The sequence below is a fragment of the Lithobates pipiens genome, unplaced genomic scaffold (assembly GCF_037356315.1).
Source record: "Lithobates pipiens isolate NorthernLeopardFrog02 unplaced genomic scaffold, aLitPip1_a1.2 Scaffold_8, whole genome shotgun sequence".
In the NCBI taxonomy this organism is placed as follows: domain Eukaryota; kingdom Metazoa; phylum Chordata; class Amphibia; order Anura; family Ranidae; genus Lithobates; species Lithobates pipiens.
The window spans coordinates 250,332,227-250,354,771 of record NW_027507903.1 but is presented as its reverse complement, the minus strand read 5'-3'; positions in this window follow the sequence as shown (position 1 = coordinate 250,354,771).

The window sequence follows — 22,545 nt, the reverse complement described above, 5'->3', positions numbered from 1 at the left end:
TATGTGCCACTTTATGTTGGTCTATTACAAACGATCCCAATAAAATACATTTACGTTTTTGGTTGTAACATGACAGAATGTAAAAAATTTAAGGGGTATGAATACTTTTTCAAGACACTGTATATCCTTTCCAAAAATGTTATGTAAAAAAAATAAACTAACCTTCATAAGAAACCTTTTCTCACCCTGGTACCAATCCAGGTGCTGATATATTTGGAGCTAAGGATTCAGAACCCTGTAATGCACCCCATCTGACTCAGTATTGACACCTTCAGCAAATCGCAGATATTCAAATATGTGATTATGTCACTTCCAACTGTACATATATTTGTAATTTTATTGATCCGGCCAAGTTCCAGGACAGAAATAAATGTTACTGCTCTGATACTGTGACTTTAAAGAATCCACCTTCACTCGGAAGTGATGTTTCTGTTTTCAGTGTTTGCTAGCAAAATGAATCACATGTTGTCTTGATGTATCTCTCTGAAAATTTAGTAAAGTGATATTCCTACCAGATTTTCCAAGTTTATCCAACTTCTGTAGCCATTTTTTTGATTGAAAAGCCTGTGGCGTGCAAAACACAACCCAAAAACTTCCACCCGGTGCCAAAAAAAGTGCACACACATAAAGAGTGAACACAAAAACGTGCAACGGGTGTCTGCTGTCCTCCACAAGGAAGGACCTTACCCTGATCCCCCGGGGCGTTAGGCTCCAGACGGGGACTGAGGTACAAATACATGGCCCATCCAGCCGAAGACTCTACGACCACCTTTCTCCGGAAGGTCTGCCGAAACAGACCCACCCAGGTACTAGGGTAGGGGCTCCCCCGAAGGGAGACCCCCCAAAGAGAGGGCGAACCAAGCCAGAAGGCCTATGTCCACCCTCCCACAAGACTTTCAGGGTTGGCCCGAGGACCGACACCCTACTCATCAAACATGTGACAACACAAAACGTGACACACAACAATCAAAAAAAATAAACAAGTAACGTGGGGAAGGGATAGTGAAGAGGGAGAGTGAAAAAGGTGGCCATTGTGTAAACACAATGACCAGGCCCTCCGGCCAGGAAAGCCAAATTATAGTTGCCTGGTTTATAATAACATAATGCAGAACAAGTAGGGTAAACCAGCTCTGTTAAAGTGATACCTCTTTCAGTTACAGTGATATACCTAGGATGGGATGGTGGCCATTGACGGGGTACCCTCTGACTGTAGCTGCATGCCAACACATGGGCCACTAGAAAGGTAAGTGTAAATGATCTTCTTTACAGGGCTGCCCTTATGATTATAAGTCATCCTGTGATGACACTAAGAAAAACACAGATTTTGGTTGGCATTTACCTTAAGTAAATCTACCTTTCATTGTTCATTTCAAAAACTCATACCACCACCTATTTAACCTGCCTTTTGACCATACTGCTTCCTGAACATAAAGGTGGTTTAAAGTTTTATATGGTGCCGTCCTAGGAATGGTTCATATGTGATATAGCCATTTCAGTAATCTTCATTGTCTAAAGTTAGCCATTAAAAGATGAAAAACCGGTGACCTCTGCAAAGAATAGATGAACATTACAAAAATGTCTACTTTTATAGGTATACAAAGTAACATCTGCAGTCTGTATTGTATGTCAAAGTGCATTTTATGCTTTAGCGGATAATAAAATATTTAATGTCATTTCTATAAACCTTTGTTTAATGGCGTAGAAACCAAACTTTGTTTGGGAATGTAATTTCAAGCCAAATAAATGCAGTTTTCCCATCTTACATGTTTGAAATATTTTTATACGACGGATTATTTTATGTTATTATACTAAAATTGCACATGTGTTTTTCATGGATTTGTTTTTACCCTTCATGTGAGGCAGAGGACTTCACTATCTGAAGAGACACATCAAGTAAACTAGAACTAGCTGTTATTGTATGGTGGAAGTACGGAATTTGAATTGTCTAGGGCCCATGCTTACTATAAAGGCATATTTTTTATGAAAATCATACTATTATAGAAAAAATTGTGGGAAACAACTCAGTACAAATCTATAGGGTTTATGTAAACTGTTTTTCTTGCTACAGTATGATCAATTACACAAACTTGCCACATTAGCTAGAGGGTGACACTGCTATTTTGATTGTAGTTTTTCAGCTTTTGAGTCATTGCCCTATCTCCAGCCTGCTCATTTAGCTTCAAATAAACATTGCGGACTGGTAAGCTTCTTCCCACCTGTAAACCTTTAATAAGCCTAAACTACTCCTAATACAGGTCCTAGTACCTACAGTGCGTACGAGAATGCTAATATAAAAAGGTAGGTTATTGATAATTATATTAGCAGCATGTAGAATGCATGTAATGATTTTTAATGAATACATAATACTCACTTAAGGGATACTAAACACACACTGCTTAATTTACATTCTCTATAATGTTTATGTATGTGGATGATGGCACTGTCATTATTTTAATTTAAAAACATCTATGTACCTTTTTCCTAATAAATATACAGTTGTCACATGACCCAGCTCTTTCCCAGCCTGTCTGCAGGGAAACATAAGCAGGAGGAGCTTTTAGTCCTCTGCTGCTGGTCACATGTTCAAAATAAAAAAAAACAGCATTTGGAACACTGAGTAAAAATAAATAATTAATATCAATAAACTGTTTTAAATTGTCATACAAATATATATTTGAAATCAAGTTTTTATTATTTTTTTGCCAATAACATGATGTGGGCAGATTTCTGCCAGTGACAGGCTGTGTCACGCCCCTCCAGCCTGTGTCTTAGAATAAGAGGGAGGTGAAGCCTCCATTAATCTACACGTAATATCCCTCCCCTATTGTGTTTCGTGGGTTAATGGGTATGGAGGAGGGAGGAGGGAGTGGGCTGCCATTTACCACTGTGTATACTACCACATATGTGACTAAAGTCGCATAGGCTGCTCAGATGTGATTGGGAGGAAATGCTCAACATAGAAACTCACTGAAAACTGTGAGACGTGCCGCCACAGCTGCAAAATCCCTAGCTAAATTGGGGACGTAAACAGAAGGTGGAAATAGAGAGCAGCAGGATCAACCTTTTTTTTTTTTTGCAGAATATCGAAAAACTAAGCTCATAGTGATTGAGTGAGTATGAACAGTATGTAATACTGCATTTATTGATAGTTTTTATGATGTAGGTTTAGTGACACTTTATTATTTGCCAACTGCTCTGTTTTAAAGGGTAAATGTCCTTATAAGCGATCTTAACCGTGCACAGGTAAATTGTAGTTGCCATTATTTCAGGTGCAATCTTATCAATGTGCCTTCTATTGAAACAAATACAAAATTGCACCATGTATATACAGAGTGTACATTTTCTGGCTGGAAAGATTATCAAGAAAAGGCTGTGCAGTGCCAAGAGGGCACAAAATGATGGTCATCAGAGCCCCATGGTTTAGGATATTGTATTAGGGTAATGCTACACATGGTCTGGGTGGACTTATAAGGATAAATGCACTAAAAATAACATCAATAGAAATAGTTTGTGTCTAAAATGGCCATAATGTCAAAAAAAAAGACACTTTTTAAGCAAATATACTGGTACTTACAGTAGGATGTGTATTTTCTGGGTCGCTTCTTGGTTTGTGTATTGTGTTCAAAATAGATCATATCTAAGTACACTAATAGGAATGACATCATAACTTGACTGAGACTGTCTCTTCATTCAGAAGAAATATATGACCACAGAGCATCGATCGGTCAACTTGGTACATTCAGCCTGTTCATTAACTATTGGAATCTTGGCCAGTTCCTGCTGAAGAGAGTCGAACTATGTATGGCCATTGGCCGGCCTAAAGCAGAGAAGAAGGTAGTGTCCACATCTAGCTGGGACTTTCTTCATGCTTTCTCTACTGAAACACAAAGCATGGAGAAGGCATTAAAATACCAGCTGTCCGTTGCTGTGGAGTAGGTATGATCAATTGCTTTTCAGGTTATTTGTAACAGCGGTATGCAGCACCGAGGACCATTTTAATAAATGCCTAAGGCTGGATTCAGATATTCACAAGGACGCGGTTCACTGCTTGAAGTCCAGTGCATCCCTGTTCACCAATTCAGGTGTGAATCAGGTCAGAATTTTTGCCTGAATTCGCACCTGAATTGGAACCAAAGACGCACAGGACCCAGGGGCAGACTGACTATTCAGCAACTCGGGCACTGCCCGAGGGCCCCGGGCCACTAGGGGGCCCCTTCAAGGTTGCCAGCCTCAGTAAAACCAGGGACAGTATGTAAAAATCAGTGTTTTTTTTTTACATCTGCTATCTGAAATGTCCCTTTCCGACATCCTTTTGGTCTAAAAATCCAGAGATTATAGCTGCCCCACCTCTCCAGTACCTTCTCAGCCAATAAAAACATATCTGTGTATACTGTGTGTACATGTATGTGTAACCTGTGTGATTTTTATACTGTGTGTGTTTGTGTCTATTGTGTGGCCCCATAATCTCTGATTGCCTGGGGGCCCCATAATCTCCTATTGCCGGGGGGCCCCATGAGTTGTCAGTCCGTCCCTGACAGGACCCTTTTTAAATGTGGTCCGCTAGCCCCAGAGCTGTGTGAACCAGATCTATTGAGAGCTGGTCACACTCTCCTGTTATGCGAATTGGATGCAGGGAAACTTGGGATTATGAGGGTGTGCTCTCTTCAGGAGATAGGTAGGATGAGTAGAAATTTAAAACTGTAAGTAGTTTGCCTAAGCAGCATTCTTGTCAAGTAAAAGCACATTAATATATTACAGGGTCGGTTTCCTTCCTTTGGAGTGGTTCTAAAAGCTGTTCTTTTTTTACCTTCATGCATTCTATGCATGAAGGTAAAAACAATGCAAGATGACCTGGGGGCCCCCACTACCATCTGCCGCTTCCACTGCAAGTCAAGATACTCCCACGACCCCGCCCAGTCTGCACAAGTCCGTCCCTTCAGTCTGCATAAGCTCCCCCAGTCTGCTAAAGTCCCCCCCCAATCTGCGCAAGCCCCCCTCAGTCTGCATAAGCCCCCTCCCTCAGTGTCTCCCCTAGTCTACACAAGTTTCCCCCCAGTTTGCACAAGTGCCCCACCAGTCTGCAAAAATACCTCCCTAGTCTGCACAAGTCCCCCCTCAGTCTGCACAAGTCCCCCCAGTCTGTACAGGTCCCCCCCCAGTCTGCACAATTCTCCCCAGTCTGTACAAGTCCCCTGCCTCCCTAAATTCACAGAGCTCACCACAGAATCACTCTCTTTCTCACAGTGAAGATTTCCTTTCCTTCCTGGGGCTCCGTTAGCACTGGCGTTAGCGCCCCGCCACCACCAGAGATGCAGTTCTCACCCCCAGACAGCCGCCTGAAACTCCAGTAAGAGATCTCTGTGTGACTGAGAAGCAATTCACACAGGATCATCTGTGACAGGAGCCAGAGATCGGGCAGTGATAGGCACAGCTGCAGCGTCTCATGCTTGTCTCATCCATGGGTTCACTGCACACTTTGCACTCATGTATGATAAGCCACTGGTGAGGCTGCATGGGCCCCCTGGAACATGTAGTTGCGACCCCTATGACCCCATTTGCTATGCCCATGTCTTGCAGCTAGTTGTAGTAACTCACATTTAACTGGACTTTTTAAAAAATGTTGAAAATGTTTCATTGCACACAAACCTCTTCAGTTCTAATGAATGGTGGAAATGGCCCCGAGCATTCGTAGCCTCCTGGCTAATTTAGTCACCTTAATCCAATCATTATGGAATGCTCCAAGACAGATGTTGATTGTCCTAGAACAGTGATGGCGAACCTTGGCACCCCAGATGTTTTGGAACTACATTTCCCATGATGCTCAACTACACTGCAGAGTGCAAGAGCATCATGGGAAATGTAGTTCCAAAACATCTGGGGTGCCAAGGTTCGCCATCACTGTCCTAGAATCTGTTCTAATTTCACAATCCATTTACCATGGTGCTGTGTAGTCTGGGATATGTGTTAATTAGGGGAGTTATATTGCTGAAGGTGTGAATTGTCAAATAATCTGGGTAAATGTAAAAAAGACATTATAGATGGGTGACAGATGGTGTTGAGGACTACCTCATCTGTTTAGGGATTGCTGTTCCAGTTTGACCTAGATGGCCACTTTCATGCCTCTTGCAAACTATGTCCAAAATGTCTTTAACAATAAATGAGTCTTCAGCTGTCAACGGCTTCTCCGCTGACAGCGGAATGAAAATAAAAACACTGCTGGCAATACAAAAATGTGAAAAATACTGGTGTGGGGTCCCCCCAAAATCCATACCAGACCCTTATCCAAGCCAGGCCAGAAAAGGGGGAAGGGGGCAAGCAAGCATTTTCTCCATCAGCCCACATATTACCTTTTTGTATCTCTTGACCCTCCCTCTTAGATTGTAAGCTTGAACGAGCAGGGCTCTGATTTCTACTATATTAAAATTGTATTGTAATTGTACTGTCTGCCCTTATGTTGTAAAGTGCTGTGTAAACTGCCAGTGCAATATACATTCTGTTTAATAATAATAATAATAATAACTATTATTTCTCTGGACTGGCTTCCTGATAACAACAGTGGACCATGTCTGTATGCAATGTGTGCCAGCACAGACTCTTGTCATGTTCCCACAGTGGGGCATGTAACATTGTGACAACATGTCAGCACAATTGGAAGACAATTGTCTCCCCATAACAGGAAGTGTCTGACGAAATGTCTGTTCCCCAATGTCTTCTGTAGAGTGTGAACAAGGAAACACTCATCTCTGAGCATTTCCAGATTCAGGGCTCTCAAAATTCTTGCTTCAAAGCCAGGTAAACATCTGATGGAGCACAGTCTGTGCTACTTTGGCTGGGGCAGAGGGCAGGGAAGACCCTGATGCCATCATCAAAATTAGCTGTCATCTGCCCAATACTAAACTCAGGGGGCTTGTTAGCCCTTTTGTGACAGCAATAACATTTAAGTGGTATTAAATATGGGAATCAAAATATAGTATATTGCAGCTTACCAATTATTAGATGTGGTGACCACATTCATTTTTTTTTTTTTTTTATTGTTTTCCTCTCTATTTTCACCTGGAGATCTGGCCAGTAACACACCTCCTGTATTACAGTACCTACACTCTGGACGAAGGAGCAACAGAGACACCATTAGACCATTGGACAGCAGCCTTGTCAATCTGGGAGGAGGGTAGTGTTAGATGCACTAGCAGATTTAGATAGCAAATTGAAGTCAAACTCCAGCTAACACATTTTAAGTACTTACAGCAACATTTTTTTTCCTTTTAGGATAAAGGTTTTACATAAATAAAAGCTGATAATTGTAAGCACCCCTGTCAGTGTGAAATGGTTTACCCCATCCCTGTAATTGCTGCATCTGCAGGATGACTTATTGTATTCCAAAAACAACAGACTTATTGGCTTGATCACAATGCAAAGATAAAGGAAAAAATGAATGCAGTCTCCACATCTAAGATTTGGTAAACTACAATATAATATAATAATATCATATAATATAATTATATAACAATATAATTTTTTTTTGCATAAAGATTCTATTAAAAGTTTTAAAGAACAATACAGAGTATTATAGTCAAAAAAATAGTTCTATTTTCAGCACATCGTGTCTTAGTATACAGATCACAAAAAACGGTGGAGATTACCAGGCATACATATTCATATATTGAAGAATACAGTTATCTCTCCAGTAACATTGTAACAGGTATTATTCTCCATGTTGGCAGTCTACTTATCTAGAAACCTGTCAGGGCCAACCGAAAATGCAAGGTCTGCAGAACTGCAGGTATGAGGGTCAGAGCTGACTACCCCAGTCAGCCCCAAACCCCACTACCTCCATATACTAAAACTTAGGTAAAGGGGGAAAAAAAGAAAAAAGAAAGGGGAACAGGGGGGAGGGAGGAGGAACTGCACACAAACAAGGACAGACAGAGAGAGTGTGGGATCACCACCAGCTACCCCCTCCATCCACTGCTGGCTAGTATATACGTCTTACAAGGTCCACCATGTTCACCAGATGCACCACACGTAACATCAGGAAGAACAATGTACCGTGATAATATATCAGTCGTTGTTTTGAATCAAATCTTGATACAGCTCAGAATTGCTATAAGTGATCCAAGGCTCCTGAAAAGCTGGAGATTCTATCTTGTGAGGTGTATATCAGCTCCTCCATTGCTGCTATACAGTTGATACGTAATGCCCATTCTTTGATTGAGGGAGGCAATGAGGACCTCCAATGTACCGGTACACACAGCCTAGCATAGCTACAGATTTCTAATATCTTTTTTTGGGGTATTTTAGAGAGATGAAGGATGTACTCAGTTGGCGAAAACTCAAGTGGGAATGAAGAGATGGCCGTCGACACTTCATGTACCTTACTCCAATACAGCTGAATCAGTGGACACATCCACCAAATGTGGAGAAAAGTGCCTATTTCCTTATCACATCTCCAACAATGATCTGGCACGGTCGGAAAAATCTTGTGAAGCAGTTCTGGTGTCTTATACCATTGTGTTTTAAGTTTCTACCCATTTTCCTGCATGTTGACATTCATTCTGTGTCTAATGCCGTGTACACACGATCGGTCTATCTGGTGGACTTAGTCAGGTGGACAAACTGCCGGACTTTGCAGCGGAGGTCCACCAGACTTTCCGAATGAGCGGACCTGCCCACACAAGATTATACTTTTCCGGCGGACAATCTGCTGGACTATGGCGGGAGTCCATCGGACTTTTGAAATAAATGGACTTGCCCACACCCGGAGTAAAGTCCGTTCATTTTGAACGTGGCTCCAGGTAGATGGGACTAGTGAGGGAAGTGAATGTTGCCACCTCCATCGGTGAGATTGACACCTCGCTAGCCCCGTCAGCTGGTATGAACTTAAAGGGGAACCCCTACGATGAAAAAACGGCCATAGCAGACCTTTATCCGATCATGCAGCCCGGCCGGTCAGGAAAAAGGGAGGGGACGAGCAAGCGTCCCTCCTCCTGAGCCGTACCAGGCCACGTGCCCTCAACATGGGGGGTGCTTTGGGGAAGGGAGGCCCTGCGGCCCTCCACCCCAAAGCACCTTGTCCCCATGTTGATGAGGACAATGGCCTCTTCCCGACAACCCTGCACGTTGGTTGTCGGGGACTGCGGACGGGGGGCTTTTTGGAATCCGGAGCCCCCTTTAAAGGGGGCCCCCAGATACCGGCCCCCATTCTATGTGAATGAGTATGGGGTACGATGTACCCCTACCCATTCACCTGGTAAAAAAAGTATAACTAAAAAAAACAATACAAGTTTTTAAAATAATTTATTAGACAGCTGCGGTGATCTTCTTCCTTCTTGGAGGGTCTTCTCGCCGGACTCCTCTGCTATCTTCTGCTCTTTTGCTAGCTCTTTTACTAGTGGAGGAGCCCGACTTTCTTCTTCATCGTCGCAGGGGTCTAGTGGAGGAGCCCGGCTTTCTTCTTCATTGTCCGGGGGTCTTCTTCCGACTTTGGGGTCTTGTCCCGCTCTTCGGTTCTTCTTGCCGGGCCTCCGCTATCTTCTTATAGCTCTTTTACTAGCGCAGGCCCGGTCTTCTGTCACTGTCGCCGCCGCCGCCTTCTTCTCTTCTTCTTCTTCCTTGTGATGTTGACACAACGCTCTCTCTGGTCGCAATGGCAGGGACGCGTTGTGCGGCAACTTATATAGGGACAAGGGGAGGGGACACCGAGTGATGTCACATGGTGACCCCGCCCTTATGATGTCACAGTCCCAGTGGATGCTGGGGCTGTGACATCATAAGGGGCGGGGTTACCAGATACCGGCCCCCTTATTAAAGGGGGCTCCCGGATTCCGATAATCCCCCCGCCCGCAGACCCCGACAACCAACGGCCAGGGTTGTCGGGAAGAGGCCCTTGTCCTCATCAACATGGGGATAGGGTGCTTTGGGGTGGGGGGGCCCCATGTTGAGGGCGCGCAGCCTGGTACGGCTCAGGAGGGGGAGCGCTCGCTCATCCCCACCCCCTTTCCTGACCAGCCAGGCTGCGTGCTCGGATAAGGGTCTGTTATGGACTTTGGGGGGACCCCCACGCTGTTTTTTCAACTTAGGGGTTCCCCTTTAAGTCCATACCAGGTGACAGGGCTAGTGAGGTGTCAATCTCGCCGATGGAGACAGTGACATTGACTTCCTTCGCTAGTCCCGGCTACCTGGAGCCACGTTCAAAATTAACGGACTTTACTTCGGGTGTGGGCAAGTTCGTTCATTTCAAAAGTCCGGCGGACTAGCACACAGATGGGCGGATTGTTGAGTCAAAACTTCTTTCTAAGTCCGCCGGACTTTTGGGAAGAAAAAGTCCGCCGGAGCCCACACACATGCGGATTGTCCGACGCACTCTGGTCCGCCAGATAGTCCGATCGTGTGTACGTGGCATTAGACGGATTGCTAGAATGCATGATCTGAGCATAACAAAGAGTACGGTTCCCAAAACAGGAGGAGGCATATAACACTGAGATCACATAACTCTGGGCCGACGAGCTAAAACACAGTGATTCAAAAACCGTAGGTGCTTTTGTGTAACTTTATCTGCCGAATCATCTAAAAGATGTTTTAGTTGGATATAGGATCAAAAAGGGAAAGATTTAGTGCTGGATAACATTGCAAGCTCTTGCTGCCGGATGAACTTGTCACTGTGAAAGAAATGTTTTGCTTACATCTCTGCATATGGCCATTCCTTTGAGAGGTAGGTATTAGCCAAACCTGGAGGAAAGTCCAGATTACCTCTAATAGGGGTAATCAAGCATTCTGTGGCTGAAAGCGCATGGACTTTACAGACCCTGTCATGAAGAGTTGCCCCAATGAGGGGATGTGTGTGAAAGGTAGGTGGTACCCGCTCTTTGGAGAACCAGGGAATTGAGTAAAGCTCAGATCCTGCAATCAGTTGCTCAAGATTCACCCAGCCCTTGTAATGCGAATTAATCCTCCAATCCGCAACCCTAGTCATATGGACTGGCCAATAATAGTGCTGTAGATCAGGAAGGCCAATTCTGCCCTTAGATTTCGGTAATACCAGCTTTGCCCACCCTAAGCGCGCCAATTTATTCCCCCACAGGAAGGCCCTACACATCTTCTTGTAGGCCACAAAAAAGGAGGGCTGTAAGCAGATTGGGACAGTCTGTAGTTTGTACAATAGGCAGGGAAGAACCGTCATCTATAGCATAGAAGCCCTTCCAAACCAAGAAACAGTGGGTACATCCCACCTTTGAAGATCCTGTTGGATAGCTTTCAATTGCGATAAAAAGTTTTTATCATATAACTCTTCTAGTTTACCAAGGACTTGGATACCCAGATAGGTGATGGTATCTGAGTTCCACTTAAAAGGAACATTTTTGTCTAGGATTGTTGTACTAGGTTGGCCATTAAATTGATATTCAGTTCAAATGATTTTGAGTAGTTGATTTTTAAATTTGAAATACATTTAAATTGTTCTAGAACTGGCATATGGTTGGGTAGTGATGTCAGCGGTGATAAAGGAAAAAGCAAGATAAAAAGGTGGCAATATTATACTCCCTTTGGTGGACTTCAATACCTTTAATATTTGGGTTGACCCGGTTGCCACGTAGAAGAGGTTCCAATGTAAGGATATAAAGTAGGGGTGAAAGAGGACAACCCTGTCTAGTTCCGTTATGGATAGGGAAGGCATCTGACAAGTGACCATTGACTTTTACTCTAGCTCGAGGATTGACATAAAGGGATCCAATGAAGGCACGCATACAGCTCCCCAATCCAAGAGCCTCCAAAACCACATCCATATAGTTCCAGGCCACTTGTTCGAATGCATTCTTTGCATCCATTGCCAGAAAAAAACCTTTCCCAAAGGGTAGAGGTGAGACAGTGATGCAAGTTCAGGGCTTTAATGGTGTTGTCCCTGGCTTCCCTTCCAGGGACAAAGCCTAGCTGATCCAGGCCCACCCAGGCGGGTACATGGTAAGCTAAGCGGGTCACCAGAATCTTAAAGAAAAACTTTGCGTCCATGTTCAGAAGCGAAATTGGATGATAATTGGCTAAATTGGTGGGGTCTTTATTTTCCTTAGGGATCACCGAGATATAGGCCTCTAACAAAGTACTAGAAGGGCAAGGGGTAGTGGATAATGTGTTAAAGGCTTTAAGGAAACATGGAGACAGGAGGTCAGCAAAGTATTTATAATATTGTGCTGAGAAGCCATCCAGCCCAAGGCTCTTGCCAGGCTTTGTGGCCTTCAGGGCTTCTTACCATTCCTCTGAGGACAACGGGGCATCCAAAGCAGTCCAGTTGCTTGTAGATAAAGCGGTAGGGCTATATTTGCTAAGAAAGTCTCCTATCAGTTCCGAGCGAGCCCTGTTATCTGTAGGATTAGAATCATTCACGTTAAGATTAAATAGTTTGCTGTAAAAGCAGAGGAAATGTTGAGCAATATCCTAATTTTTGGAGTGGGTTATCCCAGATCCATCAATCACATGATGGACTGTGGAGGCGAGGGTACGTTTTTGTGTAAACCTGGCTAAGGCCGCGTACACACGGGCGGACTGTTCGCCCAACCTTGTCCGCTGAACAGTGTTTGGGCGGACAGTCCGCTCGTGTGTGGGCTTTCAGCGGACAGTTTCAGCGGACAGTTGGACGGACAAAGTCTTTCGGAAATTCCGAAAAACTGTCCGCTGAAACTGTGTTTGAGCGAACAGTCCGCCCGTGTGTGGGCCTGTCCGCTGTACTTTCGAAATGAGCGGACTGTTCCCGCTCGGAAAGTCCGCCCATTTCGAGCGCGTGTACAGGTAGGCGGGGCCCGCGAAGGAGACGTCGCGGGCTCCGCCGCCTGGAATGGGCTTAAAGGGGAACCCCAACGCCGAAAAAAATCGGCGTGGGGGTTCCCCCCAAGTCCACACCAGACCCTTGTCCGAGCACGCTACCCGGCCGGCCAGGAAAGGGGGGCGAGCGAGCGCGCCCCCCCTCCTGAGCCGTACCAGGCCGCGTGCCCTCAACATGGGGGGTGCCTTGGGGAAGGGGGGGGCCGCGCGGCCCCCCCACCCCAAAGCACCTTGTCCCCATGTTGATGAGGACAAGGGCCTCTTCCCGACAACCCTGGCCGTTGGTTGTCGGGGTCTGCGGGCGGGGGGCTTATCGGAATCCGGGAGCCCCCTTTAAGAAGGGGGCCCCCGGATACCGGCCCCCCACCCTATGTGAATGAGTATGGGGTACAATGTACCCCTACCCATTCACCTGTGAAATAAAGTACAAATAAAAACACAACACAGGGGGAAAAAATATTTTATTGCACAGCCGGGGGTCTTCCGTCTTCGGGGGTCTTCTCGCCGGACTCCTCCGCTATGTGTGTGTAGCTCTTTTGCCAGCGGAGGAGTCCGGCTTTCTTCCTCCCCGCCGCCGGCCTCTTCTCCCGACTTCGGGGGTCTTGTCCCCCTCTTCGGTTCTTCTGCCGGGCCACCGCGCCTGGTCCGGTGGCCCGGTCTTCTGTCGCCGTCTTCCGTTCTTCTGTCGCCGCCTTCGGTTCTTCTGCCGGGCCACCGCGCCTTCTTGTAGCTCTTTTACAGGCGGTGGCCCGGTCTTCTGTCGCCGTCGCCGCCTTCCGTTCTTGTTCTTCTTCTTGTTCTTCTTGTTCTTCTCCAGGCGATGTTGACTCGACGAGCTCTCCGGCCGGAATGCCGGGGACGCGCTGTGCGGTCACTTATATAGTGACAATGGGGCGGGGGTCACATGGTATATGTCACATGGGTTGGTCACATGGGTTGATGTCACATGGGGACTATGACATCGTAAGGGGGCGGGGTCACCATGTGACATCAACCCATGTGACATATACCATGTGACCCCGCCCCATTGTCACTATATAAGTCACAGCGCAGGGCGGCTCTGGCATTCCGGCCGGAGGGAGCGACGTGTCAACATCGCCTGGAGAAGAACAAGAAGAACAAGAAGAAGAACACGAACGGAAGGCGGCGACGGCGACAGAAGACCGGGCCACCGCCTGTAAAAGAGCTACAAGAAGGCGCGGTGGCCCGGCAGAAGAACCGAAGGCGGCGACAGAAGAACGGAAGACGGCGACAGAAGACCGGGCCACCGGACCAGGCGCGGTGGCCCGGCAGAAGAACCGAAGAGGGGGACAAGACCCCCGAAGTCGGGAGAAGAGGCCGGCGGCGGGGAGGAAGAAAGCCGGACTCCTCCGCTGGCAAAAGAGCTACACACACATAGCGGAGGAGTCCGGCGAGAAGACCCCCGAAGACGGAAGACCCCCGGCTGTGCAATAAAATATTTTTTCCCCCTGTGTTGTGTTTTTATTTGTACTTTATTTCACAGGTGAATGGGTAGGGGTACATTGTACCCCATACTCATTCACATAGGGTGGGGGGCCGGTATCCGGGGGCCCCCTTCTTAAAGGGGGCTCCCGGATTCCGATAAGCCCCCCGCCCGCAGACCCCGACAACCAACGGCCAGGGTTGTCGGGAAGAGGCCCTTGTCCTCATCAACATGGGGACAAGGTGCTTTGGGGTGGGGGGGCCGCGCGGCCCCCCCTTCCCCAAGGCACCCCCCCATGTTGAGGGCACGCGGCCTGGTACGGCTCAGGAGGGGGGGGCGCGCTCGCTCGCCCCCCTTTCCTGGCCGGCCGGGTAGCGTGCTCGGACAAGGGTCTGGTGTGGACTTGGGGGGAACCCCCACGCCGATTTTTTTCGGCGTTGGGGTTCCCCTTTAAGCCCATTCCAGGCGGCGGAGCCCGCGACGTCTCCTTCGCGGGCCCCGCCTACCTGTACACGCGCTCGAAATGGGCGGATTTGCCTCCTCCTTACGTGGGCGAGTCCGTTCATTTCAAAAGTTGAGCGAACTGTTTGCCCAACCTTGTTCGTCAAACAGTCCGCTCGTGTGTGGGCAAGTCCGCTCATGCAAATTTTGAGCGGACTGTTTGACAAACTGTTTGCCGAACAAGGTTGGGCGAACAGTCCGCGCGTGTGTACGCGGCCTAAGAGTCTCCCAGGCTTGTTGCCTTGCTCATAAAACAATTTTTGCAATAGTACGTGATGTCTCCTTGCCCTTTTAAAGAGTTCTTCTAACAAAAGTGATTGTGTATCCGCTAATTCTTTTGCTAATTGGGTAGCTAGGGAACATTTATGCTGATCTTCCAGTTTAGTTATCTTGTCCGAAAAGGTCAACACTAAAGCTTGGTGTTCCTTTTTTTCCTAGCCGCTATAGCAAGCAGGTGTCCCCGTACCACGCACTTATGTGCCTCCCATTGAGTCATGGGAGATACATCTGGCGTGTCATTATGGTTAAAGTAATCACGGAGTTTCTGTCTGATGGTTTCCGCATCTCCAAGATTGGCCAGAAGGGAAGCATCTAATCTCAAGAGCTTAGTAGACATCTCCCTCTAAAGGGAATCGTAAGGTTCACGCAGTATGATTTAGTTTGTTCCGCTGATGAGAGGCAAAACAGAAGCTCTAGGTGGCAGAGCCCTCTGTCTGTTATTAAAGCAGGAGTCCGCCGGGACTCCACGGTTTTTTTTTTTTTTAAAGCCAGCAGCTACAAATACTGCAGCTGCTGACTTTTAAAATAGTGACACTTACCTGTCCAGCGCGCCAGCGATGTCGGCACACGAAGCCGATCTCTTGATCGTCTCTCGGGTGCTGCCGCCGCCATCTTGGGTATGGGAATCAGGAAGTGGAGCCTTTCGGCTTCATTTCCCGGTTCCCTACTGCGCATGTGCGAGTCGCGCTGCACAATAAGGATGGACCCGCTGCCTCTGGGATCTGTGTGTTTCCCAGCAGGCAGCGGGGGACTTTCGGAAAGGGGCGTAATCTACGCCCCTTTCTGCAGAGAGCTATCCCGGAAGTGGGTGCAGATACCTGTACTGTACAGGTACCTGCACCCCCCTCCCCCCTGAAAGGTGCCAATTGTGGCGCCGGAGGGGGGGAGGGTTCCGATGAGCGGAAGGTCCACTTTAGGATGGACCTCCGCTTTAACCGGTGCAACCAGAAATGTGTGGACTGCAATAGGGACAACCAAAACGCATGTAAAGTAATAATAGTAAGATTTATTAAAAGGATAAGTCATAAACAATAAAGCAAACCAGCAAACAACCACTGTGACACACAATAATAGCTCTCTAAACCAAACGTGACTACAGAAGTAAGATATAATCATAATTGTAATCAAGCCAGGGTCATACACGAGAGATCAATCAGATAAAACAGGGAGCAGGATGAGACAAAGAGAGGACAACAGGAGGAAGGAATAAGTCTGCAAGACAGGGGTCCAGGGATGGTCCAGGGATGGATGCAGGGTTCAGAAATACAGGACACAAGGTACAGATTCAGAATTCAGGAATACTGGTCTCAGAATAGCAAACACAGGTCAGGGCTCAAGGAAAATACCAATGCAAATGTGTGAGCATCTGCCGGGTATATACAGTGCCTTGCGAAAGTATTTGGCCCCCTTGAACTTTTCAACCTTTTGCCACATTTCAGGCTTCAAACATAAAGATATAACATTTTTATTTTTTGTGAAGAATCACGAACAAGTGGGACACAATTGTGAAGTGGAACGAAATCTATTGGATTTTTGAAACTTTTTTAACTAATAAAAAAATGAAAAGTGGGGCGTGCAAAATTATTCGGCCCCCTTGCGTTAATACTTTGTAGAGCCACCTTTTGCTGCGATTACAGCTGTAAGTCGCTTGGGGTATGTCTCTATCAGTTTTGCACATTGAGAGACTGTAATTCTTCCCCATTTTTCCTTGCAAAACAGCTCAAGCTCAGTGAGGTTGGATGGAGAGCGTTTGTGAACAGCAGTTTTCAGCTCTTTCCACAGATTCTCGATTGGATTCAGGTCTGGACTTTGACTTGGCCATTCTAACACCTGGATACGTTTATTTGTGAACCATTCCTTTGTAGATTTTGCTGTATGTTGGGGATCATTGTCTTGTTGGAAGATAAATCTCCGTCCCAGTTTCAGGTCTTTTGCAGACTCCAACAAGTTTTCATCCAGAATGGTCCTGTATTTGGCTCCATCTTCCCCTCAATTTTAACCATCTTCCCTGTCCTTGCTAAAGAAAAGCAGGCCCAAACCATGATGCTGCCACCACCATGTTTGACAGTGGGGATGGTGTGTTGAGGGTGATGAGCTGTGTTGCTTTTACGCCAAACATATTGTTTTGCATTGTGGGCAAAAAGTTCGATTTTGGTTTCATCTGACCAGAGCACCTTCTTCCACATGTTTGGTGTGTCTCCCAGGTGGCTTGTGGCAAACTTTAGATGAGACTTTTTATGGATATCTTTGAGAAATGGCTTTCTTCTTGCCACTCTTCCATAAAGGCCAGATTTGTGCAGTGTATGACTGATTGTTGTCCTATGGACAGACTCTCCCACCTCAGCTGTAGTTCTCTGCAGTTCATCCAGAGTGATCATGGGCCTCTTGGCTGCATCAGTCTTCTCCTTGTCTGAGCTGAAAGTTTAGAGGGACGGCCAGGTCTTGGTAGATTTGCAGTGGTCTGATACTCCTTCCATTTAAAAATGATCACTTGCACAGTGCTCCTTGGGATGTTTAAAGCTTGGGAAATCTTTTTGTATCCAAATCCGGCTTTAAACTTCTCCACAACAGTATTACGGACCTGCCTGGTGTGTTCCTTGGTCTTCATGATGCTCTCAGCGCTTTCAACAGAACCCTGAGACTATCACAGAGCAGGTGCATTTATACAGAGACTTGATTACACACAGGTGGATTCTATTTATCACCATCAGTCATTTAGGACAACATTGGATCATTCAGAGATCCTCGCTGAACTTCTGGAGTGAGTTTGCTGCACTGAAAGTAAAAGGGGCCGAATAATTTTGCACGCACCACTTTTCAGTTTTTTATTTGCTAAAAAAGTTTAAAATATCCAATCGATTTCGTTCCACTTCACAATTGTGTCCCACTTGTTGGTGATTCTTCACAAAAAATTAAAATTTTATATCTTCATGTTTGAAGCCTGAAATGTGGCAAAAGGTTGAAAAGTTCAAGGGGGCCGAATACTTTCGCAAGGCACTGTATACACACCTCCTGCAATCAGTCTCAGGTGAGCTGATTGCAGAAGATGATGTTGGCTCCAGACTGCTGGGAGACACCAGTAGATCTGACAGCGCCACCAGCAGGTGAATCCTTTCCTGACATGCCATGTCCCGCTACAAAATAAATGAATGCTTGCTTTTAAATTTAATGCCACTTTAATTGAAGAAAAAATGTTAGTTGAAAACATTAGAGTGGTTGGGGTGGTATGGTATACTCCAAAAATGCTGCTCAGTAACAGGTGGACACGCTTTCCTAGGCTAAACTTCTTTGAACAGTCCAAAAATGGTGAGCAGTGGTGTTCATAATAAATCCCCTTGTTTTTGACCTGCACCATATGGAGCCTCTCCATTTTTTTCTTATTTGCATCCCGGTTTGACTGAGCCTATTCCTTCACCTACCGCTGGCCTTCAGACATCTCTCCCATTGGGTGATGATCCCATTTTTCCTGGAGATTTAGCCGAATCCTGGGATTTTGGCTACATCTATACTGCTGATGTGTGGACCTACCCCGTTTGGAGTAACCATCTTCCAGGTTCCAACCATATTTGAGTCGGTACAACTCTTAATTTCGAGGTGTTCGGCCTATACAGGCCTGACTGACCCACTGCCGCTGGCAAATGGGTACACCTTATCTGGTAAGAGTACCCATCTACATCTTTTTAAACCAGAAGAGCTTCCTGTTCTAACAGTCCCACAGACAGATTCACTTTATTGTACCATCAGCATCTTTATAGAGGACTCACAAGTCATTTATTTGATGGGCACACTTCTTAGGAAAGAAAAAAGAAAGTGGGCTGCGCTAAAAAAATGTGATAAAGTATTCAATCTATAAAGTAATACCTTAAACATAAGAAATGTGAAAAACAGAAAAAGTTATTGATAATCTCCCAATACTGAAAAATGTGCAAAAAACAATTCATATATGAATACTTTCCCCAAACTAAAAAAGTAAAAATGTGCAAAAAATTATTTAATAAATGATTTCCCCAATATTGCAAAGGAAAATTATACAAATAGACATATAAAAATGTGCAAAAATTTCATACACATATAAACATAAACCCAAATACCTAATCTGAACACATATACCCAAATATGCGTGAAGGATAAATGAATAAGTGAACAAAATAAATGAATGAGTCCGTCAACTTAAATCATAATTAGTCCATAGCAACTGTCTTAAAAAGTCCAATAGAAATACGTCCCAAAGAAAAATAATAATAATTCCCACAGTGAAGACAATGGTGAAATAAATCCAAAAAACAGATTGCGCACTTACATCAAGCCAATGTAAAACAGCTAGTATCAATCGAGCCGGCCGGACTCGATAAACGCCCGATACTTCCGGGACATCTGCGTGAGCGGTGACGTCAGTGCGTTGCTCCTCCATCCTACGCGTTTTGTCACTAACAGGACGTTGTCACAGAGACGAAAGGTCCTGTTAATGAGGATGCGTGCAGGGAGGAGGAGCGACGCACTGACATCACCGCTCACGCAGATGTCCCGGAAGTATCGGGCGTTTATCAAGTCCGGCCGGCTCGATTGATACTAGCTGTTTTACATTGGCTTGATGTAAGTGTTCAATCTGTTTTTATTTACTATGAAACTTTATGGTTTTACACTATGGCGAGTTCTATTTTTTATATACGCTGACGCTTGGGATCTATGCTTGGTCTGAACTGGGGGAGACTGATCGCATCATTCCGTTGTTCCAAGTACCCAGGCTGGAGGAGACAGCCATCTGTGCTTTTTGGTTCTCTAACAAGGAACCATTAGCTTCCGGTAAGAGGCAGTGTGTACTGTGGTGGAGGCGTTCACAACCCACGTTTTTTGGATTTATTTCACCACTTTCTTCACTGTGGGAATTATTATTATTATTTTTCTTTGGGACTTATTTCTATTGGACTTTTTAACACAGTTTCTATGGACTAATTATGATTTAAGTTGATGGACTCATTCATTTCTTTTCTTCACTTATTCATTTATCGTTCATGCATATTTGGGTATATGTGTTCAGATTAGGTATTTGGGTTTATGTTTATATGTGTATGAAATTTTTGCACATTTTTATATGTCTATTTGTATAATTTTCCTTTGCAATATTGGGGAAATCATTTATTGATTAATTTTTTGCACATTTTTCCTTTTTTCGTTTGGGGAAAGTATTCATATATGAATTGTTTTTTTGCACATTTTTCAGTATTGGGAGATTATCAATAACTTTTTCTGTTTTTCACATTTCTTATGTTTAAGGTATTACTTTATAGATTGAATACTTTATCACATTTTTTAGCGCAGCCCACTTTCTTTTTTCTTTTCTGTGAATGTAGTATAACATTTGGGCATTGCTGCTTGTTTTGGTTTTGTTTTACTTGATTTGGCTAGCGCAATTTTTTCTTTTTTATACACTTCTTAGGAAGTTTATTCATTTTGTGTATTTTCATTAGAATCTTATCCTCACCAATTTGCCTTTTTTTGCATGTGTGAATATTGTATGTGTATTTTGCATGTTTGCATTATATGTCCACACACTAACAAATTCAGTTCACCACTGTTGTATTGTTTTATATTTAGCGCTACACTTTGTTTTACACATATAAACCAGGGATAAAAGGGGAAAGGCCAGGACTGAGACCATGTAAGAGCTGTCTCAGTGAGGAAGAGCTATACTGGCACTTATCACCCAAAAAGTAAAACAGCACACACTCACCAAGATCATGGGATCAGTTCAGTACTTACAATATCATAGGACACATAGCTGAACACTTCCCAGTTTCCACCGGACACTCTTCATTTAGAGAGAGAGGTTAATATTCATGATGCCGCAAGGCAGCTACCCACTTTTCAGCTTTCACCAGGAACTCTTCAATGAGTTCTCCAGACCAGATACTTAGGTGAACTCACTTAATTAGCTCTAAACATACTTAGGAATAGGCCCCCAGCTCTGCTATAGCTAGGACCTCGAACATCAGAAAATTCTATCAGAACTGCCTCAAAGGGGTAGAAGCACCTGAGGCTGTGGAACTTCTCCAACAGTACAAGAACATGGCTGCTCTAGACCCCAGGCTTTTTATGTTCTCTCCAGCCACCTACTGAGCACACCTCCTCAAGGATTGGCCAAAGCACAATAATATTCAAGCTCCCCATTTGACTCTCCCAGCCCCTATGTTCCAGAAGGCAGGTGGAAATAGTCAAACCTGAAACCTATGAGATCCAGAACAGACCAAAGAAATCAATAACTGATCCAATAAATACATAGGGGCCAAACAGAACTAAAATGTAGTAACGTAGTAGCGTCTGATCTGAATTACTTGTGAAGAGAGTGAGATTGTGCTCCTACAGTGAATGGGAATGAGGAATGTAGTGTAAACATTCATCATGTTGGGTAGTGAAGAGAGAGAAGTAAAGGGAAGGGGGAACAGCCAGCTTATGAGAGGAGGCAGTGTTGGTCAGGAGATGGAGGTTCTGTAGCAAGGGTCAACTGGTGGCTGTGTGGTTTGCACTTCTGAGCTGCAGGTTTCCTGCCTTAAGGTCTGCTGCAAAACAGAACTGTCCTAGGGACTTGGTCTGGACCATGGTGTGCAAGGCCTTACAAACTATACAGCAGCTTCTCTCCATGTTTTTGGGTTAGGGTTATTTAGAGAGTAAAGTGTGTGGGGAAACATGTGTAAAAGAGCTGGTAGAGAGAAACTGCACTTAACACAGTATTTCTCAAAATGTCTCTGTAGTTGGTGCAGGAACAGGTGTCACTAGTAAGTGAAAGTAAAGCAAATCTGGTTCGAGCCGTGTGGAAATATGGCCTCCGGTGGTGAGGGCACTAACTCACACATGTGACAATACCATCATGCCAACACTCTGTGAAAGTAATTATAAAAGTTCATAGTGTGCAATTTCCCCATGCCTTACGTGGTAATTCTTTTACTGAATCAAATCAACATCATATACACATCTCCAACTCTAGCAGGCTCCTGCATGACAGCATTGTTGAAGCCATAGACCTTGTAACTTGTGTCACCTAACATTAGAGTGAAATTCAAGCATATTACAAAATACACACATCAGATCTTATGATACAGCAGAAATTTTCTGATGTGTGTCTAACCAGCCAGTAGACTTAAATACATTTTGTGGTGACAAGCTATCATCAGTGCTAGGGTGTCACACTATATTCATACCTGACAAGAAATTTGGAATTCTGTTCTGCCAGACAGACATACCTGTATGCCTTCTAGACAAGGTCCACGTTTACATTAAAGCAGTAATAACGTTTTTTTTATTTATACCTACAGGTACAGTGCATCCGGAAAGTATTCACAGCGCTTCACTTTCTCCACATTTTGTTATATTACAGCCTTATTCCAAAATGGATTAAATTCATTATTTTCTTCAAAATGCTACAAACAATACCCCATAATGACAAGATGAAAGAAGTTTGTGTAAAATCTTTGCAAATTTATTAAAAATAGAGAAAAGAAAAGAAAAATCACATGTAC